A 6,528-nucleotide genomic window follows, 5' to 3' on the forward strand; every position below is an offset into this window, starting at 1 on the left:
CATGTGTTATTTCATGTCGTTACATTTTATAAAGTTACTTATCAGAGACATTTCCTTCTCGATTGATAAGCAACAAATCACAGACATAGTCGAATCTGCCAAAAGAAAAAAATGAATAAATATCGCTTATTTTTCATAATATATGAACAGAGTGTTTAGGATCGCTTAATTAAAGGATAGCTGATTAGATCAACTTTATATCATGTCAAATGTTGATAATAAAAAGTGCAGTAATAACACACACACAGAGATACACGCATATTTATATTTCCTATTGATAAATTAAAAAGACCGGTTTTATTGAACACTTATTATAATTTAATTAATTTTCGTTTGCTCGTTTATATCGTTACTATCGTCGATGAAATATAAGAAATAGATAAACATTATATTAATAGTCATTGGAATAATAAAACCGTATACTTCATATTTTTTATCTATAAGAAAATATACATATACATACAAATATATATATATATGTGTGTGTGTGTGTATAATTACCCGTATGATTTAATTACAAATGAAAATGTTATGAATACGAAAAATGTTTATAGAGAAATCAATGTAAGAAGGAGAAAGAAAGAGGGAGCCAGAAAAATTATATAAATATTATAGAATTGATAAAGAAGAAAAAAAAATAATAATAGTAAACAAACAAATTAAAACTGGTCAAATATGGCTGATACGTATATACGTGATTAGATTGAGCTTCTTCTTTTTATCCAAATAATTAAATTGTTTGGTAAAACAAAAGAAGACTAGCATAATCGAATTCAGCATAAACAATCGATTAAACATTACAAAGTTTGTAACAGGCGATAAACATAAAATAAAATCTATTTACACTTCCAATATTTCAAAATTTGAAAGTCGCGATAGTTGGCTACTTGTAATATTAACGAAAACGGACTCTTGATTGCCTTTAACGCTTGTCGGGTCAGCTTCATTTGGAATTTCGACAATTAAGCATCGAAAGTCTCTTTTTTATTATATTATTAAATAAAAATTAATCAGATATTTAATCAATTTTGTTGATAAAAGAAAAGTCTTGATAAAGTCATTGGTTTTGAATGAAAAAATTCGAGAAAAGTTGATACTTTCAGAAGAAAAAAGTCAAGTAGAGTCGTTGATAAAAGATGAAGAGACTTTTATAATCACAGAATCGTAGGCCCTGAAATAAATTAATCAATTTTTAGCACATGATTTTCAGCAATTAATATAATGATATTTGTCTCCTTCCCTATGCAGTCTCGATTTTTTTTCAGCGTAGCGTTTGGGTTGCGATAGATTTATCCGTTTTCCTTCAAATTTTAGAATAAATTAAACGGTCGTAGATAATTTTCACAAGATCGTTTTAATGGAAAGGTAATCGTCGTTTTTCGGTGATACATCGAATCGTTTGAGGCTTATAATAGTATCGATGCGCATTCGAAGGAGTAATCGACACAAGGAAATCAGTTTCGATCTTACAACTAGATCGTGCCGTTGATGTATAGGACTTATAAGAAAATGAAATTATATTATGATTAAGAGATCGAACTTAAAACTTTTTAGCAGCTTTCGCTAGCATCGTTCATAATTCTTTCCATTTCATTCTATTTTTATTTATTTTCATTTTTCTTATGGAGAATCGGGAAATTTTTTAAAAGCTTTACTTACTATAAATTTTATATTATTGTAGCAATTATCGATGTTCGCAAGATGAATTTAATCATGGTTTAATGCAATTTAATCGATCATCATTAGATCGATTAAATAGATACAGATAGAGAGAGTGTGAGAAAGACACATGAGATATGTAAAGGAGTGAAAGGTAAGAAGTAAATTATTGTGAATGTTATTGTTCATTCAAGTCTGTTAATTTTGCAGAGTAATAATCGACCGATTATGCGAAAATAAGCTTTATGTACAATACTGCTCGTTCATTTTTTGATTTGTCATGAGATTTACTGCTCATTTTCGTGTAATAATCAATTTTATGGAATGAAAATATAATGATGTCTCGATGACAGCATACTTTGGCATATTACGAAATTATTATTTAGTTTTTATTAATTTGATTAAATGAAAAATATAATACATTATCTACGATTAATACTTTCGAATACTATTCTTCTTAATGTGTTACTTTCAGGAATGATTTTCAAGAATTGTAATGTATTTAATAATATAAATACAATAGCTCATATGAGCAAATTACTTATAATAGTCAATTTTCTGTCAGTAAGTTGTTTTACGTAATAGATAATTTGCTATTTTAAATATATCGTAAATAATTTTCATAATATTTTTTATAATAATGATGATATTATTGCTTTTGTGTTTGCTTTCATCTAAAAGCAAATGAGCCATTATTCTGTTGTACTCTAAGAGTTTGTTATTCTGGCACATTATTTTCACTATGCAAGGATCAACATAATTGAAATCAAAGTGAGCTCTGCGTGTATTTTCTTTTTTGCTTACTTGTTTGTTTATAAAAAGAAATATCATGGACTTCATTTTACGCGTGACTGTCGTAGTAGCTGTGAAGTAGATATGTTAGAGGACCATCACAGAATTTTTCTAAGCGATGGGAGAATTTTTCAATTTCTTCGATCTTTCAATCATAACTATGAATAGGTTCGAAAGTCTGCCCCTACTACACCGAACTTGTTGTCACCAGGTTCATCATTTCAGTCCTGTTCGCGTCCACTGCGTCATCTGGATATTTCTGATTGCTCTGTTGATATATATGACGTCACCATTTAGTTTACACTTGCGTTTCTCATACGTCGATATTACAGATTCCTATATTGAATACTCGTCGGTAATTCATACTTCTCTTACAATGATATTGTAAATTTTTTGGCTCAATAGATTAATGGGTAGCTATGAACATAATAAGCTAATGGATAAATTTTGAAATTGTAATGGTGACACTATTCATGCAGAAAGTTAATGCTACGAACAAATGAATTTTCAATTAATTTAAGTTATTTTTATCAGTTTTATCAAATAAAAGGACTAAAGTTTTATCATATATGATGACGTATAAACGATAGACGTTTTATTGATAGACACGTTATATAACAAAAATTGGCAAACGTAAGGTATTAATTCTAGTTGCGACGTTCGCTTATACAGTAGATGAAACAATTTAAACATCCGTTCGATTAACGGTGCTGATGTTATATAATATTGAGGGAAGAAAAATTGTTGAGAACTATTCGAATATTTCGGATATAATATTTTTGCTTTAATCCGATAAAATTGCAGGGAGTGCGCCGAATATGAACATTACATTGTTTTCGATACTAGATATCAGATACAGTAATGTTAAATTTACTGCATAAATTAACGGTTTAGTTATATATATACATGTAGGTATGTATATCAATTGAATATATATAATATATTGATAAAATCTTGTCGAAGTGTGTGGCCGAATTTATAATATTCATTTGTACTTTATCTTTCTTTCAGAATTTCTTTTTTGAACGATCAAAAAAGCGCTTTATTAAATTTTGAATATCGCTGATATAAATAAATATAAGTCCTTCATCCAGCGTAATTGATATAATTGACCCTAAAGAATACAATCCTAAAAATTTTATGATTGTAGACTATAAAACTATCAGAAATTTTCTGATGTTTGGAAATTGTATAATATATGAGCTTTATGAAAAGTTTGGCTTATTTAAAATTCGTATTAAAATATATTACTTACATGTTAATTGCAATTTAAAAATGAATTAAAATTTCTTTTCTCGACTGTTATTACAATAACCATTACGTTTAAAAATCAATCAGCTGACAGGTGATTTTACTAGAATGTGTTTGTGTTATTACTATGCTGTTGCGCATTAATATCCTTTTTCATGGTACCGTTCTGGGTTCCATCATTATTTCGTCAGAGCGATGATCGAATATTAGATTAAGTATATGCAATAGTTTCATCCTTTCGATTATCTGAAATGTGTGATTTAGTACTTATTTTATTTAGTGTTTCTATTTGTTGCAATTCCAAGATCGACTATTCATATAAAACGTTACTTCTTACTTCTTCATTGATGTGTAAATCTTAGAATACTCTGTTGCATTCTGCAAGCTGTCGTATCATTTGTTGCTGCTAAATTTGACTTTCACAAGAGGCTCGCGTTTGTGTAACATCCTTGTTGCTTGTTCCGTATTGTTGAAGGCTCTTTTCTTCGATGGTCTAAATCCAGATTATTTGGTCTGAATCCATTATTCCATTTCCACATTTTGTTTTCTTCAGGCGGCTCCTTTTCAACGTCCTGTCAAAATGACTGTGAAATTCACAATATTCTTCTACCTCATTTTCAAAGTATACTTATGCATCAAAGAATTACATTAGGCTCACGAAAACTTTGCATATTAATTTTTACTTGTTCAATTCATCTTCGATAATTTGAGGATGATCTAAATATTGAAAATTTTCTATTTTTTCTGCCATACAAAACGAGAAGCTACCTCTGATGAAAAATCTCTTGTGAAAGATCCTTTAACTCATTGTTCTTTCTCCATGATTTTGCTGTAAAGATTCGATTAATCCTCTAAAATGTTATATTTCCAGATAGTTTACATAATCTATTTCATTTTTTGACATCTATCTCTTATTTGTGGCGAGCTTATACAATTACCGACCCTTTATCGTTTTGGATTTTCTCTTTTAATTCGTTTTCTATATAATTCACGTCCTTGACTGTAGATAATGCTTTCTTCAGTTCTTTCAAGAGTCTTCCTAATGTATTATTGTCTTTCCTCCCAGCATCATTGGCAATGGTAGCATATTTAAGTACTATAAGATAAAATTCACATATGATTATAAACAATTTATATAAAATTTTGTGAGTAAGAATAATAAAATACTATAGAGAGAATCTTTGAACTATTTGAGTTGGTATAAAAAATGCTATAAGATTGCCACATGTCAATTGCCCAATGGACATGAAATGACCAACAAAGTATAATGTACAAAGCAAAATATCATTTCAAAATAAATTTGTACGCGATAGAAAAAACTTAAACCAAGTGCTAAATTTTCATAAGTCAGATGCATATTCATCTACTTTAAAAATTACTTCTGTTTCTCGAAGAGTGTACCACAATGCGCAATGATAGATTTGAATACATTTTGATTTCATTGGCAATCTTTTTATAATGTAAGAATGTGCGTGGATATAAGCAAAAGTAAAAAATGTCTGCAACATTTAAATTTGGTCATGATTCAAGAGCATAAAGAAGAAACTATCCTTTATCTCTATTAGAAATATACAGTATGTACATACTTGTGCAATATATCTGCGTGCCAACACAAATGATGGTCACAGAAGCATTCCCAAAATATTCCTTGTAGAAACATTTCCTTTACTTTATAATATTTTTGTCAATACATTTTTGTATTATGGTGTCTTTTTGTGATCCAAATATTAAACATTGCTATGATCAGAGTAATCTACAAATAAATAATATAATGTATGTAGTGACATGACAATATGTAGTGATGGATCTATGCACAGGTGATAGAAACGATGGCATGGGTCCTGTAAAACGGTGCCCTCACGCACTAATATTTGTCGGTCGATAAATAAATTTTATATCTGTATTTGTTCGTATGATCTAGTAAAATTATTTTTTGCCACATCATTTGTATAAACAGTTAAAGGAAGAAAATTTTATTCTGTATAATTGATTTACTTTAATATAGCAAATTTTACGTCTCAAGTAGCTTGAAGGCTAAATCAACCTACAGTTATAAATAAACTGTTTATCAATGTTTTCATACTTACTGACAATGAAATCAATAACTGTGGATATAAATATTCCAAAAAGTCTTTCCATTGCGATTACGGCCTATTAATATTTTTTGTTGCCTTATTACTTCGTTTAATTGCTTCGCATTTAATTGCTTCTTTCATATTTACCTTTAATATATTAAATGGGCCTGTTCATAATGTCCTTCAACCCAACTATTCATTTTGTAAATGCTTGATAGTATCTTTTGCTTCTTATATTCCTATTTAATAATAATACCTATACGTGGCGTTGAAATCTCTTTTAAATTCAACGACGACATTACTCTTTCCTTCGGATGGGTTAGTTAGAAACAATTCCCTGAAAAAAAACGATCTACGATTTTTATATCTATTATCTTTAATGATGATCAATATTAGCAATAATATACAAAGAAAATGACTGGTAGAAAAAAAAATATATTATAACGTGAAATACAATTTTTTTTACTAAAGTTATTTATAGTAATTAAAAAAAAAAACAATTACCTTGCAGTTAATAGAAAAATAGTGTTGTTGATATCGAATAATTCGCAACAAGCACATGAGTAAAATATCATTTTATGACATACATGTATATAGTATGGTTATGCAAAAGATTTTCTGTAAATTGGTATTAACTCAACATTTTTGTTATACACAACGAAACCATATCACTTGAAAAAATTATAGGATCAAACGCATCTACCAATCTATTTTTTAAATAAGCATTAAATATAATGTTAAGCTAACTTAA

At 28.5% G+C, this 6,528-nt stretch overlaps 1 long non-coding RNA gene across 4 annotated transcripts; it reads right to left on the bottom strand.

The window, feature by feature from the left end:
• Nucleotides 1-3,677: 3,677 nt before the first annotated feature.
• On the bottom strand, nt 3,678-6,528 carry LOC124428627. Of its 4 annotated transcripts, XR_006943240.1 has the most exons (8): nt 6,282-6,528; nt 5,925-6,114; nt 5,790-5,853; nt 5,289-5,455; nt 4,645-4,798; nt 4,471-4,531; nt 4,040-4,274; nt 3,678-3,948 (listed from the first exon to the last, which is right to left on the bottom strand). It is a non-coding gene; the product is annotated as an uncharacterized LOC124428627 (long non-coding RNA). The 4 variants fall into 4 exon arrangements; XR_006943239.1 differs by lacking the exon at nt 5,790-5,853; XR_006943238.1 differs by having other exon boundaries at nt 5,790-6,114.

This window comes from Vespa crabro, chromosome 13 (assembly GCF_910589235.1).
Source record: "Vespa crabro chromosome 13, iyVesCrab1.2, whole genome shotgun sequence".
Classification (NCBI taxonomy): Eukaryota; Metazoa; Arthropoda; class Insecta; order Hymenoptera; family Vespidae; genus Vespa; species Vespa crabro.